The sequence below is a fragment of the Eptatretus burgeri genome, chromosome 11 (assembly GCF_056783735.1).
Source record: "Eptatretus burgeri isolate ZD-2024b chromosome 11, Ebu_testis_v1, whole genome shotgun sequence".
Taxonomy (NCBI): Eukaryota; Metazoa; Chordata; class Myxini; order Myxiniformes; family Myxinidae; genus Eptatretus; species Eptatretus burgeri.
In genome coordinates this window covers 91,871-118,566 of record NC_140971.1, presented here as the reverse complement: position 1 = coordinate 118,566, position 26,696 = coordinate 91,871, and the positions used below count along the sequence as shown (strand labels likewise).

Below are 26,696 nucleotides of genomic sequence, written 5' to 3'. Positions count from 1 at the left end.
CTGCGTCCACTTTCCGCGGGTACTCCAGGGGCCTCCGTCTGGCCATCCCCCAGGCAGATGCCAGGCCCATCCCCATCTCCTTGAGATGATGGTCAACCTGCTGCAACCACGAGGCACGTGGTTGGCCCACTGGCCTCCTCGACTCATGAGACTCCCATGCTGAGAGAATCTGGTGAGCAGGATCAGCATCAGGAAAACGAGCCACATGTCCAAACAGCCGCAACTGACGCTCACGGACTATGCAGGTAACAAATCTCATCCGAGTCTCTCTCAGCAACCGCTCGTTGGACACAAAATCCGACCAGCGATAGCCGAGGATTCTCCGAAGAGACCTGGTACAAAAGGAATTAAGTCTCCGTCTCAGATCCTTGGTCAGAGTCCAAGTCTCGCATCTATAGAGCAAAACTGGAAGTACCAAGGACTTGAAGACTCGGACTTTCGTCCTCCCGCACAGGTTCCGGCAGCGCCACACCCCATGATCCAGTGAATCCATGACTCCGCAGGCCCGACCCAGACGTCTATTGACCTCTGACTCACAGCCAGCAGAGACATGAATATCACTGCCAAGGTAAGTGAATCTCTCCACGACCTCAACATCCTCACCACAAACAGACACAGACAGGACAGAAGCATCCAAGATGTCACCGAAAGCCTGGATCTTAGTTTTGACCCAAGAAACCCGTAATCCCAGCGGCTCCGACTCCTCATTCAGCACCTCGAGGGCCCCCAAAAGGATATCTAAAGTCTCCGCAAAGATGACTGCATCATCTGCAAAATCAAGGTCCGAGATCTTGACATTCCCAAACGATGCACCGCAGCTTGATATTTCCGACATTCTCATTAAAATCCAGTCCATACAAGTGCTGAAAAGTGTGGGGGTCAGTACACACCCCTGACGAACTCCAGTAACAACTGGAAATAAGTCAGAGATGGTACCACCACACTTCACAGCACTCTCAGTACCAGAGTCGAGTTCAGACATCAGATCGATCAGTTTTGGTGGCACCCCACGAAGACCAAGAATCCTCCAGAGGACATCCCGATTCACTGAATCGAACGCTTTACAGAGATCAACATAGGCTGCAAGCAGCCCCTGCCAAAACTCTCGTCTGCGTTCGGTGAGGACACGAAGAGCAAGGATACGTTCAATCGTTGACCTCTTTGGTGTAAAGCCTGACTGCTCTGGACGCTGGTGCTCAAGCAGATGGTGGCGAACCCTATCAAGAATTATCCGAGCAAAGACCTTGCCCGGCACTGAGAGCAGCGTCACCCCTCGGAAGTTGTTGCAGTGTTGGCGATTACCCTTCCCTTTCCAGAGAGGAACAACAAGGCCCCTCTTCCAATCAGTTGGGATGATGCCTGTGTTCCAGGCAGAGCACAAAACTGCATGCAACGACACGAGTGCAGCATTTCTACCAGCCTTGAGAAGTTCAGCATGGATGCCACAGACCCTGGAGCTTTGCCCCGTTTCAACCGGTTCACCGCAGCCCGTGTTTCTACAAGCGAAGGTGGACCACAATTGATTTGAGGGTCAGCAACAGGGATTGTAACACCCTTGACGTCCAACTCGACAGCTGGGGGATCAGCCTGGTACAAGCGCTCAAAGTAACCGGCCCAGCGGGCCTTCACTTCAGACTCCTCTGTCAAGAGCCTACCACTCTCTGCTCTAACTGCAGTGCTCTGAGGGATGGGCTTGGATGAACGCAATGCGCGAATTCCCCTGTAAGCGGGACGAGAATCACCTGTCCACAGGTGATGCTCTACCCCCTCACAGATTCCTCGCACATAGGCCTCCTTGTCCACCCTCAGTGCACGTGCAGTTTTACGCCTCAGCTCCCTGAACAGCTCAGCTCTGCCATGCCATTCAGCCTGGCCCTGCGACTCTGGTCAATGGTATTCAGTGTCCCTTGAGAGACAAAATTCTTCTTTGCCCTGCGGTGAATTCCAAGACATCCACCGGCAACATCAAGGATGGTGGTCTTGAAGGCACTCCACAACTCTTCAGGACCCCCCTAAGCACCCAGACCCCCCAAGTGTCCACTCAGCCTGTTTGCAAACTCCTTAGCTACTCTCTCATCCCTGAGCTTGCCAACATCCAGCCTAGGCTGGGATCGTACCATTCTCCAGGATTTAAGGTGCAGCTTTAGAGTTGCTACAACAAGCCTGTGGTCAGTATTGAGGAACTGAGCATTCCGATAGACCCTGCAGTTCTGGATCATCCTCCAACGACAGTCAATGAGGACATGGTCAATCTCCTTTGCCACACCGCCAGCGTTGGAATACCAAGTCCAGCGATGAGTTGTGGGTGCTGAAACCATGAACCAGCCACCCTAAGTCCATGACTTCTTGCAAAGTCAAGGAACTTAATGCTATTCTGGTTCATAGTTCCTGACCCATGGGGACCAACACACACCTCATAACCATCCCTATCAGTTCCAGTCGATGCATTGAAATCCCCCAAGACTAGAAGTGTATCTTGTCTGGGGCACTGATCAACCACAGACTCGAGCGTGGCGTAGAATGCATCCTTCACGGTGAGATCACTCGCCTCAGTCGGAGCATAAACAGAGACCAGGGAAATGACACCGAAGGAGTGACGAATCCTTAATCTCATAATACGCTCGTTGACCGGTGTTACCTCAATTATCATTGGGGTCAGCTTGTTGGACACAGCTACAGCAACTCCTTGTGTATGGTAACCATCAGAGCGACCAGACCAATAGTAGGTGTAACCACCCACCATTATCTCGCCGCAATCCGGTCTCCGAACCTCAGAGAGAGCTGCAATCCCGATGTCCAAACCCTTGAGCTCAGATGATAACAGAGACAGGTGATCATCCTCTCTTAGGCATAGGACATTCCATGCACCCACCCGAAGGGACCGCCTCAGGTTAACCCAAGGAGACCGCCGTCTGGTGAACAACACCTCAGCACCACTCCGACACACTCTCCCGCAATCTGACCCAGGTATGTTACCCCGTGGTTTCCCTCCTATCATCAAAGATTGGGGGTCCCGAAGGCTTTACCCCAATCCCATCATCCGGTGAGCTGCCCTGCGAAGGGAAGCTGCACAGGAGGTACTCCCACGGAGTGGTTTTTCAGATTTTTTTTGCGTTTTTGTGTTTTGCGAATGAAGGGTTTTGTGGTGGCCAGAGTGCAAATCCTGCCACCAACCTCCTAATAAAAAAGTAACCCAACTGCAGGAGGACGTCCGCAGACACAGTTGGGCACTAGATATGGACGCCTCGACCGAGGCTGAACATCAAATTGTGCAGTTATCTTTTGGAGCTTGTTTCCTGCAGCCAATTGATATTGAAGTCTCCCAGGACAATGAGGTTCTCAGTACTGGTACATGGAAGAGGGTCTTTCAAACTTGACACAGTTTTAACAGATGTTCTTGTATACAGCAACAACTGTTATATTTTGCAATTTACTTGCACATGTATAGAGGTGATTTCAACTTGAGAACTACTGCATATTTTTGGATAATTAGTCTTAAAAGGTGACATACTGTAGACTGCAGTACCATGAGGTGGTCAGGTTTGAGGGTTATTTGATGAACCATCATTTCTGAATTGATATTTTCCATCGATTTCAGTTGATTCTTCAGTATCATGTTTGCAGAATCTTGTTTCTGTGTAGATAGCTAGATCAGCAGCTTGCAAATTATTATCTGCTGTGACATCTGGCAAATGTCTGTGCAGAGACTGAGTATTGAGGCAAACAATTTTGCAGTGATCTTTCAAGTGTAGAGGAATGTCAATGATGGTTTGTAGAAATGTCGTCATAAGGTCTCCAAATGCTGTTGGACATCTTAACTCAGACTGATTTTGTCCTCACTCAAGTTAAGAATATATAATTGGTCAAGTGATTTCACATGACTTGGCCCAACATAATGTATATGAGGCATTTTGCTACCATAAAGATCAATGACAAGATTGTCCAAAGTGTCACCCTGAGAGCGATGAATTATCTTGGCAGCTGCTGGTCTAAGTGGAAATTGGGTCCTGAGGACTTCAGCCTTTTGATTGCAACCCACTTTGAATTGTCTGGAGATAGGGGTGATGGGTGTCCATGATTTCTTAATGCTTCCTTTGTACAAGTGCCTATTTTGATGTCTTGTCTTGACCCTGACTTCCTTCTGATCAAATTCCACCCATACAACACCAGATGCTGTATTGCTGGATGATTGTGGAAGAGCAAATCTAGTCACTACACATGCAGCTCCATTTGTCAAGCCATCTTCAACATTTATATTTACACAGAGATCATATCTTAATCCAAGTCCAAGCTGGAGATTTGTGTGCAACTGCATCGTTTTTCTTGGATCATCTGGAACTTGGTTAAGTAGTCTTGAACAGACAGAGCTCACTGAGGACATTTCTCCAATAACAGAATCTTTAGCTCTCACAGTAAATATATCAGCTTCAGAACATAGAAATGCATTTGTGTTGTGCTGGTTCACTTTGGCATTGCTAATGAATAAGTGTTGAGCTTCTTGAGGAAATTGATGTGTTGGCTGATGAAGACATCTGGTGCGCAACAACTGTAAATCAGCAGGTGTTTGCCTGCCCTCTCGAAGGCGATTCAACAATTGTGCAAACTGTAGATTGTCTCGCTGCCTCATTATTTCATGCAATTCAAACATCTGGGAATGTGTTTGCCACAGATTTGTAGCAAGGGGACCATAATCCTTGTCAATATTGGCAAATATGTAGCTGTCACAGACTGGTCTTAATTGGAACAAATCACCGACTGCGATAATATAAATACCACCAAAAACTTGGGAAGAACCAGTGATCTCCTGTAGACGCTTGTGTATGAAATTTAGCATCTTGTTGCCAACCATCGATATTTCATCAATAATGACTAACTTCACATGGCCAAGTTGTGCACGAAGTCTTCAACGATCACTGTCCAATGACCGGTAATCAAGAGACTGACTTTCTGGCACTTTTAAGGCACTATGTATGGTATTTCCATTGATATTGAAAGCAGCCTTGCCTGTTCTGGCCAGCAACATTATCTTGATATGTTCAAAATCTTTGCCTGCTATGCTGTTGAGATATCTGAGGGCAGCTTGATAGAGACCAATGATGACATGCGTTTTTCCAACTCCTGCACCTCCACTGAGAAAGTGGAATACGGGTGTGTCTGAGGTCTTCATTTGGTGGAGAATATCATACACAAACTCCCTCTGATGCTTTGTTCGACTCTACATGTGCTTACGAAACTTGTTGTCATGCATTTGATACTGAACAATGTCCTCAGTACTGGGAGATGTAGTGCTTAGACCAAGATCTTCTCCAAGATCATTGTGTTCTGGAGGAAAATGATTGTTGTTGTCCTGTTGTGTCTGTACCTCATCTCTTCTGTCTCGATGTTCTGGGTTGGGAGCCACCCATGCAGCTCCATCAACAACATCATCTTCATCAAAGTTCTGTAAGTCATGCAGAGCTTGGTCTACAGCGTCTGTGGATAACATGTATTTTTGCTTTTCTGCATCAACTTTGTCACTAACCTTGTTATAGTGATTCTGATATGTGTCATGGCCACCAAGAAGATCACTTTCTTCATCACTCCAACATGTGTATAGCATGAGCAGTTCTCGGAAGTGTTTGTCTGGCTCTTTCTCTCGTTCAAAGTGAACAGACCTAAACAACTTAGCCTTAGATCTCCGTCTGTTTCCTTCAGCTTTCATTACTGGAATGGTATCAGAAGTACACAAGTTAGTACCAGGAGTTAAGATATTAATGTCAGATACCGAAGCAGTATTGTTTTCTGGTTGAGTTTCAATGTTGCCAGCATCTTCATCTGTATACTCAGGCAAAACATCATTGTTTGCTTGATCATTTTCTTGAACAGCCTGCTCTGGTAACAGGCCATCTTGTGTTGGTTTCTTTGATCTGTTTCTTTTACTTCTATTCTTGTTGTCTTCACTATACCATGATGCAAACTCTGTTAAGGTAATATTTTCTAATGCCTTTGGTCTGTTCGAATACCTCTTTATGATATTGTTACGAATTTGGGAATTCGATTGCACACAACATACAGGTTCCTTTAGTCAGCTATGTCGATAAGTGCTTGTTCCCTAGATAGCTCACCTTCCATTGTTTAAATGTTCAGAAATCGATTAGATGTGCTGTGGATCGATTTAATAGTTAGGGAACGAACAATGGAGACATCCCTCCCCCTCTTCTGTGAAGAGGAAGAAGAACCCTGCCGTCCCGTGACTCATGTCAACAACTCCCTCCCACCCGTGGCTGAGCGGGGGATGGAGCACGAGGCCATGAGTCATGAGTCACGCCGGGAGCGGGGGGAGGGCGGAAGAGGAAAAGGAAAGGAACTTTTCTTTGTTCGTGTTTGGGCAGAGTTGGAAGGGCAGGGTTGGAGAAGGGAGTTGAGGGGAGTTGTTCAGCAGACCGTTGGGTCCTGCTTGGCTTGCGTTGGGGTTGAGGCCTTCGGAAGTTTTTTGCTTCGGCTGGCTCAGTGAGCTTTGGCTGAGGCCTGGCTCGGGAGGAGGCTTTTTGGAGGCTTTTTGCTTTGATGGTTCCGTGAGCTTCGGCTTCTGCTTGGCTCGGGAGAGCTTTTTGCTTCAAGCTGCCTTGTTTTGGAAGGAAGTTGAGCCGGTGGCTTCTTCTTCTTCTTGGTTTGTGGCGCTCTTTGTTCTCCATTTTGGTTCCCGGCTTGGTGCGACTCATCGAGCTCTTCGTGGAGGTGATTCCTCGGGAAAGCAACGCATCGACGGGAAGGTTCAGCGCCTCGTCTCACCCGCATGTGTTGAGAAGCGCGGGAGGTGGTTCCTCGGGGAAGCGACGCATCGACGGGAAGGATTGGCGCCTCGTCTCACCAGCACGTGTTGAGAAGCGCAGGAGGTGGTTCCTCGGGGAAGCGACGCATCGATGGGAAGGATCGGCACCTCGTCTCACCAGCACGTGTTGAGAAGCGCGGGAGGTGGTTCCACGGGGAAGTGACGCATTGATGGGAAGGATCGGCGCCTCATCTCAGAAGCACGTGTTGAGAAGCGCGGGAGGATTCGCGGGAGCTCGGGAAGGATCGCGGCTCGGCGATTGGATCCAGCTCGCTCTCGCTGGAGCCCGGGTCCGAACAACTTGAAGACCACACGAGGTGGAGAGGTTTGAGATAGGCTCTGAGTTTCAGCTCACCTGTCCTTCGAGCTGGAGCTCATTATTAAAGGCCTCTGCCACCATTTCTTGGGTGTGTGTGTGTGTGTGTGTGTGTGTGTGTGTGTGTGTGTGTGTGTGTGTGTGTGTGTGTGTGTGTGTGTGTTTGTGCGTACGTGTGTCCGTGCGCCCGTCGAAGTAGGAACTGTTGTTAAGTGCAAGTGACTGTACATAATAAGTAGATGGTTGTAGTTCTTTTGTCGTGCTTTTGTTGCTTGTATAATTGCATACGTGTTTTGCCTTGTTTAATTGTATACGTGCTTTATTATAATAAATGCCCTTGTGTGAATGTAAACCTGTTCGTTGCGTCCATTCCCTCATTGAACTGCCCCATCTTGCAGTCGGACATTAGTTGGTTTTTAAATAACCGATAAATAGAATCGGGTCCGGCGAGGTCTGGCGATAATACCCCTCGGTTATCCCAGAATGGAACGGACCGCTTAAGCGGTTCGTGTCCAAGCAGGCCTTCGCCGAGGCACGGTCCTTCGGTAGGTTACCCGTGCGGGTACTTAGGTATATCGATATTCGGCAATTGACCCTATTTCGCGCGGGTAGAATACAGACTGGGCCGTGGTGGGATTAAAAACCCACCCGTGACTGGTTTCTGGCATTGTTGCAGAAAGTCACGACTGGATTGTCCGTTCGGTGGGCGATGCGGCCGCTATTGTTTAGACGCGGTCGTTCGCAAGCCGACGGGCGGGAATCCTACAACAATATTGTTTGATTCTATGTCTTCAGAATTATCATCCATTTCATCAAGAACCTCAATAGGTTTTTGGAGGCAAACTCTATCTTCTGGAGGATTAGTATTGATGAAGATCACCGAGCGTGATGCCTTACGCATAGGCAGCTGTAACAGAAGGTACACAGCTTCTTGGGCACTGATTTCAACACTATTCAGGACCTTGTTTCCAATTTTGCGGACTTGTTGTCGTATATCTTCATGCCCATTCCTCGCGTCTTCTGTTGCTTTTTGCAAAAGTTTGCTCATTCCCCGTTGAGCTTTCAGTACATATGAAGCAATGTACATTGCACATGCATAGACATCAGTGATGTACTGTCTGTCCATGTTAGCTCTCCATGCTTTGAGACAATGCTTGCTGTAGTTGATGATTCTCACTTCATGTGGCTTTCTTTTCAAGAATATTGTTGGTGATTTTATTGTGGAACGCAAAGCGAGAATGTCATCATTTTCTGTAAGTTGTAATTCAGCAATAACTCTTCATGTGAAAGGGTAGTCTCTTCATTCATTAGGGCTAAATGACCTTTGATTTTCTCACAGTTGATTTTGTATTTCTTTAAATCTTCATCCGTATATTCATCTGTCTCCAGTGGCCTAAGCAACATGGTTTTTACCATAGGTAGCCTTGGAAAATTGAACCTGCATTGTTTTTTGTTTTGTTGTCGGCAAGTACGAGAATGCCCGTGCAGCTGATATTGGACCAATTGTGAAAGCTCTTCGTCTGACGTGTCAGCTTTGCTACAGGTCATAAGTTCATCAACAAAGCATTCAATCTCTTCATCTGACTGCTGTCCTATTACAGGAGCATTTTCTATCCAAACCATCATATGTATATGGGGGGATCCCCTTTGCTGAAACTCAACATGGTAAAAGTAGTCAGCAATCTTTCCAATAGGTAAAAAGTCACTTTGGAAAAATTTGAGCAACTGCTGGACTTGGTAATCAAAGTGACATGCACAAGTTACTGGATCTGATTGAATCAATCAGCACTTATCCTCCCATGTCAGATTTTTCAACTGTTCATCTGTGTAGGTTACATGATCTACTAACATGCCTAGTATGCATATCAGTAGGGTAAGAATACTGATTCTGGCTCACTTTTCCCCATGTAAATGAATGGGGGATTTTCAGCGATTTATATTTTTTTTCCCTAAAAATAAACCCCCCTTTTTATCCCAAGGTATATTTATTTGTCTCCCCTTTTAACCTGGAGGTTGAACCTCATTGAATTGAACACCTGGGGGTTGAACAGCTCACTCATTGAACCTAGAAAGATTTGTTCATTCTCAAATTCCTTCAATAGTTCAATTTTCTTTGCACATTAATCCCCATCTAAAATATTGACAAACAAAACATTTGAATCTTTATATTTTTGAAGATACCCCTTTTGTGCCATTACGAAATGATAAACTTCTCTTAATGCTCTTGTTTGACCACCTCCTGAGCCACAGGTTATTTTTTGTTAAGCCCCGCCCACTTTTCTTTAAGCCCCGCCCACTTTTGTTAAGCCCCGCCCACTTTCCACAAGGTATTCAATAAGCCCCGCCCACTTTTCTTTAAGCCCCGCCCACTTTTGCTAAGCCCCGCCCACTTTTGCTAAGCTCCACCCACTTTTCATAAGGTATTTTTCTAAGCCACGCCCACTTTTCCTAAGCTCCGCCTACTTTTGCTAAGCCCCGCCCACTCTTACATCATTTCCAGTTCATCTCTGACTCACAAAGAAATCACTAGAAAATTACAGGATGTTATGGTTTTGAAAAATTTCCCAATGAAGGCTTGCCAAGGCTTGCCCAGGGAATTTCCAAAGGAAACCACACCCACCAGTCTTTCTCTATAAAAGCTTCAAACCCAGGCTCCATTTTAAACATTTGTTTTTGCTGGCAATGGTGTTCTGTGTGCTTGTCTCGAACTGTCTGTCTTCTATGGAACTAAACCTTCAAGTTGATGAACTGGATTCAAACCTCTTATCTATTGAGGTAAGATTTTTTATTTTCCTATTTTCAAACTTTGATTGAAGCATACTCATTTAATAATTAAATAACTTAATTAATACATTATTATTTTCTCTCACAGGAAATTGTCTGAAATACGAAATGAAAATACTGCTTTTGCTACAACTTGGGGGGAAATTGTTGGCTTGGTTGAAGACCTTGAGTGGGATGACTTTGGTGTTCCTTGGAACTCTCTGTCTTCTATGGAACTAAACCTTCAAGTTGATGAACTGGATTCAAACCTCTTATCTATTGAGGTAAGATTTTTTATTTTCCTATTTTCAAACTTTGATTGAAGCATACTCATTTAATAATTAAATAACTTAATTAATACATTATTATTTTCTCTCACAGGAAATTGTGTCTGAAATACGAAATGAAAATACTGCTTTTGCTACAACTTGGGGCGAAATTGTTGGCTTGGCTGAAGACCTTATGAGCGACCAAGACCCACAGAACGAGTTCGTCCTTGATGACCCAACCAAAGAGTTATACCTTGGAGACCAGCAAAATCCTGAAAAAGAGTTTTACAGCAATAGTACTCATTGTGAGTTATCAAGACAATACCCACTGAACAAGTTATACCTTGATGAGCCAGAATACAAGTTTTACCTTGGAGACTCACAAATTTTGAAAAAATCAGTAAATGAGTTCTGCCTTGATGGTTTAAATAACTACCTTGGAGACTCAGGAAAAGGGTTCTGCCAAGATGGTTCTAAATATGGGGCCTACCTTGGAGACTCACAAATTTTGAAAAATCAGTAAATGAGTTCTGCCTTGATGGTTTAAATAACTACCTTGGAGACTCAGGAAAAGGGTTCTGCCAAGATGGTTCTAAATATGGGTCCTACCTTGGAGACTCACAAATTTTGAAAAAATCAGTAAATGAGTTATCCTTAAGAGACTTTGTAAGTTGGTTTTACTTTGAATACTTGAAATGTGGGTTCTGGATTGATAACTCACAATGTGATACATATCTTGGAAACTCAACGGGAATGTGGTTATACCTTGAAGACTTGGAAAGTTGGGTTTATGTTGGACACTTGAAACTTTTTTGGGGGCTTTTATTTATTTATTTATTTATTTATTATTATTATTATTTTATTTATTTATATTTTGGAGACTTTTGGAGTTGCTATCACTCTTTGGGATCTAAACCTATCGATGTAGTTCTTTGTCGGATGGTGCTTGATGGGAGCAAGATCAAGAAAGTTCTGGGAAGAAAGTGCAGGCTTACTCCCCCTTTCTACGTCATCAAACCTGAAAGCCTTAAAAGACAGAATTGGAAGAAGAAAAAAAAACGTAAAAATATATATATATAGGTGGAAATCTCATTTTGAAAAAGACTGTGTTGGGTGAGGATTGAGTTGGGGTTGAGATTTTGAATGTGAGGGTTGGGGTTGAGATTTTGAATGTGAGGGTTGGGACACACACACACATACACATCAACAAACAAAAGTTAAGCCTTGACTATTCAGTTGAGGATTTTGTGTTTGGGGTTCACAGATCTAAGAACGTCCCCCTTGACACACATTATATACTGTTATACACCTCGGACTTGGCCCTCGAGTGTCCACAACGGTGTATAGTAGGAGGGAGTGAAGCGCCAACCTATTGCTCCCATTACACACACACACACACACAAACAAAAGTTAAACCTTGACTATTCAGTTGAGGATTCTGTGTTTGGGGTTCACAGATCTAAGAACGTCCCCCTTGACACACATTATATACTGTAATACACCTCGGACTTGTCCCTCTAGTGTCCACAAAGGTGTATTATCTGCTTCGTTTTGTCTTTTGTAATTCCTGTGAATAAAATGAACCTAAAATCTCTTCCCCTTCCAAATCATATATTTTATAAGTCCAAGGAACTGTATCTATTACATCAACAATTTAAAAAAGTTCTTTCGTCCATCGTTCAGTAAAACCCTTTTCAAAATGAGATTTCCACCTATATATTCTTACGATATCACCAACTTTGAACTTAGGTTTTCTGACATTAATCTCTTTTTCATATTTTAATTTTGTAAATGTTTCTGATGGCTTCATATTCGTTGACGTGTGAATCGTGTCATTATACTTATCCACAATATCCTGAATAAAAGATGACCATTGTTGTGAACCGAGTTGTGTGAATTTTTTATATAGTCTCTCTTTTAAGGTACGATTAAAACGTTCAACAACAACTGCCTTCCCTTCATTAAAGGTACTGTATAATGTAATACTGTTATTTTTTAGAAAATTCATAAATGTCTTGTTATAAAACTCTCTACCCTCATCAGTCCACAATTTCTTAGGTTTTCTCTTACTTTTATTAAATATCTGTTGAAAAGCTAACATAAGAGTATTACCTGTTTTGTTTTTTAAAGGGACAACCCACGCATATCTACTCCTCAAATCAATAACGGTTAAAGCATACTTGTACCCCTTATCATTATTGAGTTCAATCAAATCAGCAGACCAGATATAATCAACTTCCTTGGAATAAACTTTCCTTCTCTGAAACTTTGTGAATATTGGTTTATGTAATTCATCAGCTAATTGCTCTTCAGTCTTAATGGCATCATTAGAGTCTATAAGTGTTTTGAATTTCCAAGTCCAAGTTTCAATTTAGCACTAATCATCTTCTTCACGATGAACCTATCAACTTTTTCTCTCAAGGTTGGATTTTGTATCAGAGACAAATTATACAACATTTCTCTATCGGCTTCATGCTTTTCTTCCAACGTTGTGGTATTCCCATAATCAATATCGTGTCTCATGCACACTTCATCAACTCTATTGATTGGTTTACTCCAGGATTTAGGATTGTCTGCCTCATCTAATCTTTTATCTAAGTTTGTGCCTGGACCACAGAAAGAATACCCTGGAAGATGTAATTCCCCTGGTATTCCAGTAGTTGTAAATTTACTTCCTGATAAAAACTTTTGTATATCTCCTCCGAGTTTGTGTTTGGAGATAAATTGATTTTTTTTGAACCACACACCGAACATATACCTTTTTGTATAACCCTGTTATTTTTACTTTTAATATATGAAATATTTTTAGTATTAGTTTTCTTTTTACATTTGAGACAATAACTCATTTATTTATGAGAAAAATTCCTGCAGAGTGCAAAAACCTTTTTAGTTTCCAACATGCACATTTGAATCTTAATTTTTAAAACATAAAGAATCCTTAGAAATGCCTTCACTCTCTCCTCCATTTATTTAAGAAAAAACTTGAATTAAAATCCATATCTTGTCGATGCTAATAGTCTTGTCGAAAGTATTGCAAATAGACTTGTCAATTCTTTGTTTTCCTCCTCGGTGGGTTGAGTTATTTTCTGTAATACCACCAATCTTTTTTGAATCTCACTGGTTTCCATATTTTGATATTTATTCATTCTCTCTCTTTCCTCTCTCTTCTCTCTTTCCTCCTTCTCTTTCTTCTCCCTCTCCTCCTTCTCTCTCTTCTCTCTTTCCTCCTTCTCTTTCTTCTCTCTTTCCTCCTTCTCTCTCTTCTCCCTCTCTCTATTCTCTCTTTCCTCCTTCTCTCTCTTCTCTCTTTCCTCCTTCTCTCTCTTCTCCCTCTCTCTATTCTCTCTTTCCTCCTTCTCTCTCTTCTCTCTTTCCTCCTTCTCTCTATTCTCTCTTTCCTCCTTCTCTCTCTCCTCCTTCTCCTTTTCCTCCTCTTCCCTCTCTTCTTCAACTCCTTCCTCATCCCTTACTATACTTGAATCGTTTACACCCCATAGAATATTATACATATATTCATCAGGATTTCTTGTTATTCCTGTATCCAAAATAATTTTTTTTACAACAGGAAACCAATAAAATTTCTTTTGAATTTCTAAAAGAGCCTTACCTTTTCTTAACCTTATAATTTTTTCATTATTTAACATTCTAATTAAATCTAAAGTTGTTGGTTTATCAACATCAGCATAATGCCAATCTTTTATTGAAAATACCTCATTCTTATGTTGTAGAACATATTTATTAAAATACCGAATACCCTTTTCTTGAAGGTATGCTTGGACACAGAAATGATAATTTTCTTGAAGCCTTCTTGCTGTCATTTATGTATTAGAAATATATGTTAGAATAATATTATGACACGAAACACCTCCCCATCTTCCCATAGTTAAATCATTTTGTATTTCCTTACTTATTATATATAATCCTGTTTTTTCTGTTTTCATGAGATAAACAAGGGCAAAACCATTATTATATTTACCCTTATTAAATTCTTTTATTTGTTGTTTACTAATCGTGGCTCCACAAAACTCATTCTCGATACCAAGTGGATAATATTCTTCCTTACGAGACTGATTTAATTGTTCCAGGTCTTCGAGGTTAATTTTAAATGACCAATTATACCCTAAATCATTCATATCATACCCCCATTGTTCTATTCTCATACAAACGATACGCCCTTCTTTATAAAAATTTATTTTAATTCGAACTGTGAATTCTGTATGACCTGGAGATAATATCAACACTTCTGTATCTTTAGAATACACAGCCGTTTTATTTAAGTATATATATATTGTGATAAATCGCTTAATCTCACCAAGTCATTCGCGTCAGTCGGGCTTGGATAATTTTTTAATTTATAAGCATTTTTCATGTTAATATTTTTGTTTATATTATATTTATGTCGTTCAGCCTGTGCCTTTGTGTAATAATTTGATAAATCAATACCCAGTTCTTGAGATACACCAAAGATAGAACCATCTTTACCAACATAAGTCATTTATATTAGATTAAAAATAATATCATAAAATTTTTTATTTTTGTTGAGTTGAAATAACACATATAGACATAATTGACCACAACACTTGGAATTTAATTCTTGGACTTGAAATGTTTGATAAACACCATTCTGTAAGAATTTTATGACTTCAACAGGTGGTGGAAGACCAAAACTATCAAAATAATATTTGTCTTGACTATTAAAAATACAAACCCAATGAGAACCGTTCCCATCATTATCTTCTAAGTTCATAATAATATTCTTTGTATGTTTCGACACATTTGTTAATTCATCTCTCATACAAATAACCACATTATGAATTTTTAATTTCTTACAATATTTGACAAGTTGTAAATTTGATGTTGTATTCTTTCCAAATTCTTTCAACCACTCATCAATGCTCATTTATTTATTAGAAAGATATAATCCATTACCTCTTTTCGTTAATTTTACACCTGCTTGTGCTATAGAAGAAAGCATATCTCCAACTAACAATCTCGCTTTATCAGGCAGACCTTCAAGTTTTTCAGCAAAATCTACAATTACACCACTTCCACTAATTTGTTTCTCCAACTCTTTGTTATGTCTTTCCAATTCTTTTTGAGCCTGGAGTTGAGCCTTCCTTTCGTTGGCAGTTTTGACCGCTGTTGAAATACCACCCGTCAATGCTCCAACCGCACTTAAACCAGCAAATAAAGGAATTAGAAATGGGAGAAATCCTCCACTCGTCTCTCTTATTGAATATTTTTTCAACATTGGTTTTGTCATTTTAATTTTAAGTGAGCCAGTGTCATTCAAGATTTTAACCTGTTCTCTTGTGAGCAAAACATCAATTCTTACTGCTCCTTTTCTCTGAATTGTATTAACGTTAATCGTACAAGGCTTTTGATTTTGAACACAAGATGATAGTTTATGAAGATTCTGCAACCGGTCCAGACGGCATCAGCCCACGTGTCCTCAAAGCCTGCTCTTCTGCTCTTGCTCACCCTCTCTCTGTTCTATTCACCCTCTCATTTTCCCAAGGTCATCTGCCATCTGCTTGGAAATCTGCTAACATCACTGCCCTGCATAAAAAAGGTGCAAAAACAGATCCCTGTAACTATAGACCAATCAGCCTTCTCCCAATCATCAGCAAGGTTATGGAATCCATCATCGCTTCAGACATGAAATCCTTCCTCTTCTCCAATGGCTTGATTTCCAATCATCAATTTGGTTTCAGACCAGGTCACTCTACCCTAGATATGCTGCTACTGCTCTCCCATCAATGGATGGAGGTCCTCAATGCCAGACAGGAAATCCGAGCCGTATCCCTGGACATATCACGTGCTTTTGACACAGTCTGGCACCCTGCCCTACTCACCAAACTCTCTTCCCATGGTATTCAAGGCCATCTCCACTCATGGCTCGCAGACTTCCTCTCCTGTCGCAGTCAACGTGTGGCCCTAAATGGAGTTCTTTCATCCCCTCTTCCTGTGCAGGCTGGAGTTCCTCAAGGTAGCGTTCTGGGCCCTGTTCTTTTTCTGGTTTTCATCAATGATCTCTCGGACTCTCTGGAAAATCCTCTATTTCTCTTTGCCGACGACTCAACCCTCTGCCGTACCATCTGTCATCCCTCAGACCGGCAAGCAGCAGCTTCTTCGCTCACTGCAGATCTGGATAAAATCACAAACTGGTCCAACACGTGGAACATGTCTTTCAATCCAGACAAATCTCACACTCTCACTATGTCTCTTCGAAAGGACCGTTTACAAAAGCGCCCCATCCACTTTCTCAACAATCCTCTGGAAGAAGTCTTTTCTTTCAAGCTTCTGGGTCTCACTATGTGCCATGACCTTTCCTGGGAAAGTCACATTTCCAACCTTGCCTCAAAAGCCAGTCGCCGACTGGGAATCCTCCGTCGTGCAAAGTCCTTCCTCGGCCCTCTTGAGCTCCTGACCACTTACAAAGCTTTTGTCCGTAGCCTGATGGAGTACTGCTCTCCCCTCTGGGCTGGTGCTCCTGCCTCCCACCTTTCTCGACTTCACGCTGTCGAAACCAGGGCTTTTAAGATCATTGGCATCTCCCGCAATGAAGCTGAGTCTTTGGGCCTCTCACTCAATCACCGCAGGTTGGTCGGTGGTCTTTCTGTCTTCTACCGACTCCTCTCCAGCCTTGCCCCCTGCTCTCTCTGCGATTTGTCCCAACCACATTTCCACAGGGCGCTCAAGGTCCGCCAACAACCCCCTTCTGGTAAAACTACCAAAATCACGAATCACTGCTCATCTTCACTCTTTCATTCCTCTTTTTTCCCGCCTTTGGAATAAACTTCCTCACTCTATTCTTTCCCATTCTTCCCTTCAGGCTTTCAAAACAGCTGTTCACCACCACCTCTTATCTTCCCCCATCCAAATCCTCGATCTTTTCTACCCCCGATAATCCACCCAAGCCCACTTCCTTCAATTCTCCTGCTTTCCTTCCTGAAAGTCCCTTTAATGTCCATCTTCCCCTCGCCATGTTCCCCGTCCCATCCCCATCCCTCTCCCTTCCACAGTTCACCTGTGTCTGTTCCCCAATGTTTTGTCCCTTCCACTCCCGCCCCTCTTGTCTCATGCCTCCTTGCTGTGAGTTGTGTGTTAGCTCTCATACGAGCCTCGACCAAGGTATAAAAAAAAAAAAAAAAAAAAAAAATAAAATAAAATAAAATAAAAAAAAAAATAAAAAGATTGATTTGATTAACATATACCCCAGTTGGTACTTTGCCACTCATTTATTTAACAAAAAAATTATGTGAGACTAATCATCACACCATTATCTGTATTAATCTGCAATTCTGTTTCTTCCAAAAGCAAACAATATGTATCAACTTCTTCACTCTCTCCTCTTTCAATGTATAGGGAAGTATCCACTCGATTAGACTTTATAGTTTCTTTTTGAGCGCTCAGGTCAAACGTATAGATTGTATACAAACTTTTAAATGCTGTCATATCCAAAATAGGTTCTTTATTTCCATTACTTTCACACACCTTTTGGTAAGACTTGTATGCTTCAGCAAAATCATTTTTTTCCCAATTAATTTCCAATCTATCTCGTGGATAAAATGTTCCATCTAGAGAAACGCGAAGTTGTTTCACCTTAGCATTATCACTCAATGCATTATTCTTATCAGTCGCAGTATCACCATCTGGCTTTTTAAAAATCATCCACAGATATCGTGGCTTTCCTTCCAGAACACCCAAATTCCACGTGTAAGTAGTTTGATTGAGTTTAACGTGTTGACATCTTCTTTTGAGGTATGATACACTGAGTGGTTTCTTTGAGTTAAGTCTTCGATTCAACATCTCTTCTGTTTTAAGATTAGGAGTATATTCACTGATATACCAACTCATCTCCTCAATTACAAATTTATTCTGATCACCAAAAGCATTACCAACACCAAAAAGCAATCTATTTTCATTATCATTCCTTTGTAGTTGAAATCTAATTTTAAGACCATACAGAACTTTATCATAATCACAAAATCCAAATATACCTTTAAGAGGAACTGCCACAGTAAAACTATTTTCTGCTTTTGTATCATCATTATACATTCCTTTCCTTTGAATATATCCAGGGTCTGTGTTTGTTCCCGTTGACATATCAGGAATAAAACCTTCGACAGACCCCTTTCCCATTCTATCACTGAATGTATAGAGTGTAAATTTCATCATTTCAGATACAGCAGAGACATAATCAACCGCTTCAACTTCTTGTGTTCCAATATACAATCGCACACTATCAAACATTTTCCAGAAGAAATCATTTACAAGTGTAGCGTTTGTGTTATTCCCAGCCTTAGTGAATTTAAATTTACACAACAAGAAACTTTCGGAGAGATTCAAAAAGGTTTGTTGATTATTTATTTCAAAACTTTTTGTACCACTTGTATTCCAGTCTGTTCCAGTTATTGCATTTACCTTGAAGTAATCTTCTTTTTTAGTGGAGTTTGAGATAATAATAGTATCATCCAAATCATAGATACTATCAATTGCTTCCATACTTGTATTTATTTAGGAAAAAAGATGTTAAAACTTTTGAAACCCTGATCCAAGTATTTGAATTATTTTCTGTCGTTCTTGGGGGGACAACTGAGTTTTACCTTTCTTAATTTCTTTTATTGCTTGTAATTTATGAGATTCTTTCTGAGCATCTTTTATACTCTTTACAGCACCTGCTACATTTCCCACAGCAGAAGCAGTTGAACCAATTAGGTCTTTATGTTTAAGAATAGTTGAACCAATACCCATGAGAGTATCAATTATCCCATCTCCTCTAAATTGATGTCCGACACCCCTTTGTCTCTTAGGTTTATAGTATCCTCTACCAAGATACATACCTTCACCCTTGTAGTACGGGAAAGGAACATCCCATCCCCTGTAATTATTTTATATTTTCCCAACTCGTGCTTCCTCACAATAACCATCGTATTTATTTATTGAAAAACTTCACGTAGGTGAATTCTGATGGATATAACTTCTCCATTAAAAGAAATCACACGATTATCTTGGTCGGTTATCCTAAAATTTACTCTGTGTATGGTTTTTCCTGACACAGGTAGATAAACCAAATTTTTAGGCTCCATATTGAATTTATAACCAATTGGGGTTGAGTATGCGCTGAATGAAAATATTGTATTTGTTTTTAATCCATCATTATAAGCACCATCAATCAAATCACAGTGAATTAACACCGAATTTATTCCTGAGGATATTTGAATGACATTATCACTGTAAAACGTCCCATTAGTTTCAATCTTTTTGAGGAGAAACCTAATAACTCTCTAAATGAATTATCAATTGTGAAATCAACCTTGTAGTTATTTTTAACTTTAATCGTTGATTTTGAAGTATGTTTTTGAATGTTTATAACAATATTTTTTGGTTCATCACCCTGTTCTTTCATAAGACGAGCAATTTCGGAAGATATTTGAGAAATCTCGTATGCTCCGGGTGAGACTGTTATCGTTTTGTATCCACTTCCCGGATTATAACTAAACTTGTCATTTTTCTCGGTTATATTAAATAAGGTATTATAAGTCTCCATGGACAATAAAGATGCCTCATATTCTTTTGTTGTGTCAAGTTGTAGTGGGTATGGGAATGAAGATGTGTGGTCGCTTGTTGTGAAATTAAAACTCAGGATTGTGCTTCTCATCTTATTTAATATGAGATAAAATGTCTTTATATTGAGATTTATTAATTATTTTCATGTTCATCAACTGGTCTAAAATGGCTGATGCTTCATTAAAACAATTGTTATTTCCAGCCTTCTTACTGCCGAACAACAATAACAGTCTATTAACTAATTGCGATGGGTCATTTGGAAGAAAACTAATACCTGAACCAAGGATACTTAAAGCCTGAATAATGTGTTTCTCCTTCTCATTCTTCCTACTTTTACCAGAAAGAATAACCTTATAATTTAGAGTGTTCAGCAAATCAATATATACTCTATCATCATTATTTTCCATATCCAATGGTTTATCAACATACTTTGATTCATCCCTCACAGTTGAACCTTGCCTTCCATCTTTTGTGAGAAGAAACATTAATCTCGGAGTTAGTTTAACAGGGGGTTGAGCAGAACTTAAGAACCTTAATTCATCATTAAATATCAATACCTTTTCTTGAACAAGATGAAATATTGCTGGTTGTTCTGTTGGAATGAGTCCTGCTTTGGTTTTTGAATCTGCTGAATATTCATTGTTTTGAACAGCATTCACAATATAATCAGGGTGTTGATTAATCTCTTCCAGTTGTTGAAATAAACCTTCATCATGTTCTAATTCTCCAATATGCTCTAATTCTTCCTCCGTCATTTGACTGAAATCTTTTAACATTTGAAGCTTTCTAGGAGTATATTCTACTGTGGGAACTGTGGAAACATCTTTCATTTTTCTTGGGAAGTTTTTAAAAGTGGTTTAAAAAATTTCTCTTGTTTTTACAAATGCTTCTTCGCCCGTTAGTTTCTGTCTGCGTTTCTTCTTTATGTCTTCCTGTTGTTTTACAACTTTTGAAACCAACTCTTGATGTTCCTTAAATCTTCTTGCTCTTTCTTTTGTATCCATTTATTTATTGTAAAATATCATTTAATGAATTGTAAAGATCAACAGGGAAATTTTCCTTTTCTTCATCATTCAAGTAGATGTGTTCAAATAAATCCTTTTCTTTAAATATTTCATCAAATTCTTTATTAACATTAATGCGAGTTGTAATTTCTTCTTCACTAATCCTTGCATCTCTGCTTTTCATACGTTTGTGTTGAGTTTCTTCATCAACATCAAAACCGAATGATAAAATCTTCACTCCGCTCAGATATTTAATAATTTGTCTCGTTCCTTCTGGATTAGTTTCTAATATCCCAACACCACCAGATTTTAGTTTCTTTAACTCACTCTTACAATGTGAATATTTTGTTGTACCAAGAGAAACCTCCTCAAATATTTGTCCTTCATTCCTCAATCGCATATGTTCCTCCACTGAAATATAGTGATAATCTTCACCTTTTACTTCTCCAGGTCTTATTGCTCTAGTTGTTGTTGATACAATGCGTATCACGGGGTGTTTTTTAAGTAAATTTACAATATTCTCATTTGTACTACACAAGAACCTTGATTTATGAAAGTTTTTTCCAGAAGCAGATTTACCCACAAGATTTATAATAATAGTTGTCATTTATATATGTAATTGTTTATAAAACAAAAAATATATCCCTTAATATCTCATCTTGTTTCACAACAATATATTTATATTTTCAGTCGTGTGCTTCATATAATCCTCAAATTTCTTTTTACTACATAATGTAGAACAATTATCTCTCCAAAAATTATTGATATCTATTGAATTTAACTTGAATAAAATAAAAGTATTAGCATTGTTTCTGATGGAACGACGAGGAAGTTGAAAGTACGATTGACTAAGATAAATACAATTACAAGAAGAATGTCTCCCTCTTGTGTAGTAGCTGTCCATTACCGTTTGGTTTCTCTCATTAACACAATCATCAAAGATAACGAGGTTCTTTTTGATTTATCCAAATCTTGGGGAGACGGTATATCATCCGTATTATCACTAAGAATACAAGTTATAAGATTTGATTTCTTTTTACATCTCTGTGTATCACAAAATAGTTGAATTATATCTTCAATGTTATAATCATTTAGGTTTTTTGACGTTTAAATAAACCTATTATATCTTCTTTTTGAAGACCAGCATTAAAACCTTGTGAGAGTAGTTGATACTCTGGTTGAAAACTCGACTTTGTGAAAATTATTAAATTATCATAATCTAAAAAGTTGGGAGTGAGGAGCATTTTTAAAAGTAAGCAGGTTTTTCCACATCCACTTGAACCAACTATGAGACATCTTAATGAATTTGGGAGATTTTTATGGTTGTTAAATTTTATCTTATTTTCCCAAATAGGTAAAAAATCATTCATTTATATATTTGAAAAACAGGTTATTTAATTTATTATTGGCTTTTTTAGAAACTCTATATTTTATCCTAAGTTCAGGTTTAATTTCAAGATAATCCATTATTTTATTTATACAATATCTTGTGTTGATATTTCCCTGAAAATTACATCCATGAATAATATACAACAACAATCCTTTGAACATTTCTCTTATATGTTCAGTTTCTTCCCTTGTAAGGAAAGGTGTGTTATCATCCTCATACTTTACATTCATTTCTCTAATCAATCTTGTAAAGTAATTCATTTTTGGTGTAAATCTAAAAGAATTATTTTCCTTTTTATATTTTTTATTATCATTAATTAGAAGATAATCACAGAATATACATTGTTTATAGGCTTTTGACTCTGTGTTTAATCCCCGTCTTTCACACGCAGGACAATTCTCAAATTTGTCATATGGAGAATCAGGAAAGTCTAGCATATTTATAAAGTAAAACTTTACTTAAACTGAAATTCATCTATACTTTCAGTTGTATATTACCATCGATATCGATATACTTTTTTTCATTATCAGATTCAACGACAACATTTTTTATATTAAAGGTAATTTTAAAATTATCGTTAACTACTATTGAACGAAATGTCATTTCACCTGATATATTAACATCCTTTATTTCATCAAGATTTACATCTTTCGGGTTGTTGAAAAAAATACAAATTTCTCCTTGCATATTACAGATGGTCTTATCTTTTCTTTCTAAAGCTTCATCCATAAGGTTTTTGTTCTTTGATACTTTTTCTTGTTTCATTGCTTTTTCTAGTTTTGAATATATTACTAGAAGGAGAGGAGAAACTTTTGTTAGAGATACTTTAATTGATGTTCTACCAGGTATACTAAAAGCCCTTCCACTGAAGGAAATTGAAGAACTCATATTATTTACCATAATAGTTTTTATCCAATAGTTGTTATATTTATCTTTGTTCAATTTTACATCCTTGACATATTTCTCAGTATCTTTAACAGATGAAGAGATTGATTGAAACTTGTCTTTTGTGTCTTGAAACATTGTATTTATTAAGTGAAAAAGTTGGAGGATAAAATGTTTTTAAGCACAGATTCACCTATAAATTAAACGAAATTTTCATCAAGAAAATTTTAGTTTAAGCAAAGTTTTATTCTATAAATATGGTGAATACAACGTACTGCGATGTTTGTAATCACGAATATAAACATTATAGAAAACACCTCCGAACCAACAAACACACATTTAATCTATTTCATCAAATATCTCCTCTTGAGTTGGAAAGAAAACATTGTGATATCTGTTCAAAGGATGTTTTGAAGAGTAGTTATAATCAACATCTTCAATCACAAAAACACAAGAAAAATGAGTTTAAAGTAAAGGGAGACTATTATATTGAAAACACTGATGGGGCATTTAAAGGGCATATAAAAATAAGGATTTTTCAATTTGGAGAACCCGGTCCATCATCAATAGCTGAATCCATTGAAATAGTGAAACCCGATGTTGAAAAATTTATTAAAAAGACATTAAAAGAAATGAAAACTTTAAAGTTTTATATGGGAGTGAAAATGAATATGAAAAGACAAGATGAAGAACAAACTCCTTATATGAGAACAGATCTTCATTTTATAACATCATTTCAAGATTTTTTGAATAGTGGGGTTTATGAAGAACTATCAAGACAAGAGGAGGATGTTGATAATACAGTGGTAGGAAGTGGATTCAATATTAAAAAAATCATCTTTTTAGATATACACATTCTAAAATCAAACCCTCTTAAAGCTTCTTCTTATATTGAATTACCAAAAGAAATAAAACTAAAGAAGGCAGTTGTTAATATTAAGAACAATGATAATAAATGTTTTCTCTGGTCTGTTCTTGCTCACTTACATCCACCAAAATGTAATTCAGAAAGAGTAAAACAATATATGAAATATGAGAATACCTTGGACATTAAAGATTTTAAATTCCCAATGCCACTAACAGATATTCCTAAATTTGAGAAAAAGAATAATCTTTCTATTAATGTATATGGATTAACGGATACAAACAAAGTTCAAATATTAAAAATTTCAAACAACTATAAAAATGAAGAAACACACATTGACCTTTTATATTTTAGTGTTGGAAAGAATTCACATTACACATACATCAATAATTTATCAAGATTAATCTCTTCTCAGGTATTCAGAACAGCAAACAAAATATATCCTTGTAAGCGATGTCTTAATTCATTTCATACAAAAGAACGATTAGAACAACATTCAAAATATTGTAGTAATCATAAATCAGCTGTAATTACAATGCCTAAACCTGGTGAAAAGATTTATTTTGAAGATTATAATAAATCTATCATGCACCCATTTGTGATATACGCTGATTTTGAATGTATCCTTAAAAAGATAAATACTGCTTCTCCTAATCCAAAAGAACCATATACAAATAAATATCAAAAACATATTCCTTGTGGTTTCTGTTATTATATCAAATCATCTGTTGGAGAAAAGTATAACAAACTTGAACATTATCGTGGAAAAAATGCTTCACAAGAGTTTGTAAAACGATTAGAAAAGGATTGTATAAGACTCACTAAATTAATGAAAGAAACAAATGAACCGATGAAATTAACCAAAGAAGAAAAATTAGAATTTAGAATGAACAATATCTGCCATATTTGTGAGGGGGAAATTAAGGAGTCTAAAGTTAGAGACCATTGTCATCTTACTGGTAAATATAGAGGTCCCGCTCATTCCTGTTGTAATCTTAATTATAAATTACCTTCTTTTATTCCAGTCTTTCTTCACAACAGCGCCAACTATGATACACATCTATTTATAAATGAACTTTCAAAAACACCAGGGAATATTTCTGCCATAACAAACACAAGTCAAAAGTATATTTCATTTTCAAAAATGATATTCACAAAACCTATAACTCGTATTAGGTTTTTAGATTCTTACAAGTTTAGGGGAACACCACTAGCCTACCTCGCATCAAATCTAAGCTCCACGGACTCTTTTCCAAATCTTAATTCATTCTTTCCAAAAGAGGAAATTCTCACTCAAGAGGAAATTCAGATTAAAGAGAGAATTCAAAGTAAAGAGGAAACTCTAATTAATGAAGAAATTCTAACTGAAGATGAAATTCTAATTATAAAGAAAATTCGAACTAAAGAGGAAATTCAGATTAAAGATGAAATTCTGATTAAAGAAGGAATTCTTACGAGAGAGGAAATTCAAACAAGGAATGAAATTCAAAGTAAAGAGAAAATTCTTACAAGTAAGGGAATTTATCCTTATGATTATATGGATTCATTTATGAGATTTAAAGAAACACAACTTCCTTCAAAAGAAAGTTTCTATAATAACCTTTATGAAGAAGAGATAAGTGATAAGGAATATAAACACGCACAAGAAATATGGAAAATATTTAAGATAAAGAACCTTGGAGAATATCACGATTTATATCTAAAAACAGATGTTTTATTGTTAGCTGATGTGTTTGAAGCTTTTAGATCACTCTGTCATAATAAAAATTGTTATGGATTAGATCCTGCCCACTATTTCACAGCTCCTGGTTTAGCTTGGAGTGCAATGTTGAAAATGACAAAACAAGATATAGATTTAATCAGTGATGTGGATATGCTTTTGATGATTGAGAAGTCCAAGAGAGGTGGAATATCACAAGTATGTTCAAAAAGATATGCGAAAGCAAATAATAAATATCTCCCAAATTATGATAGTGAAAAAGATAGTAATTATTTGATGTATTTTGATGCTAATAATTTGTATGGATGGGCAATGTCTCAATCTCTGCCTTATGGTAAATTAGAGTGGGTGGAAGAAAAGGATTATGAAAAGGCTTTGATGAATATTGTTATTTCTTCTCAAGAGGAATTGAATGACGAAGAAGAAGGTTATTATTTTGAAGTTGATTTGAGGTACCCGAGTGATCTTCATAATAAGCATAAAGATCTTCCTTTTGCATGTGAGAAAGAAACTCCAAAGAAAGAATGGTTAAGTGATTATCATAAAAGTTTTAATATTAAAGGCAAATCAACAGAAAAGTTATTAACAACATTCTATGATAAAGAGGGATATGTTTTGCATCAGAGAAGCTTAAAACAGTTTTTGAGAGAAGGATTGAGAGTAGCTAAAATTCATAGAGTTTTAAAATTTAAACAAAGTCCTTGGGTGAAAAAGTATATTCAATTTAATACAGATATGAGAGCAAATACAAAAGTAAAATTTGAAGGGGACTTTTATAAATTAATGAATAATGCTGTATTTGGAAAGACTATGGAAAATGTTAGAAACAGGCAAAACATTAGATTCGCAACATCTTGGAAAGAAGCTTCGAGATTGATAAATAAACCAAGTTTTGAGAGAGAAGAGGTTTTTTCAGAGAACTTTTCTGCAATTCATATGAAAAAGGAAAGTATTGTAATGGATAAACCAATTTATATTGGAACAGCAGTTCTTGATTTATCAAAGATATTGATGTATGATTATTTGTATAATGACTTAAAGAAAGAGTATGGTGAAAATGTTTCATTGTTGTATATGGATACTGATAGTTTTATCCTAGA

At 38.2% G+C, this 26,696-nt stretch overlaps 1 long non-coding RNA gene across 3 annotated transcripts in view; it reads left to right on the top strand.

Moving 5' to 3' along the window:
* LOC147016251 (uncharacterized) overlaps window positions 1–26,696 on the top strand; it is a 176,598-nt gene that overhangs the window by 111,885 nt on the left and 38,017 nt on the right. The window lies entirely within an intron of this gene.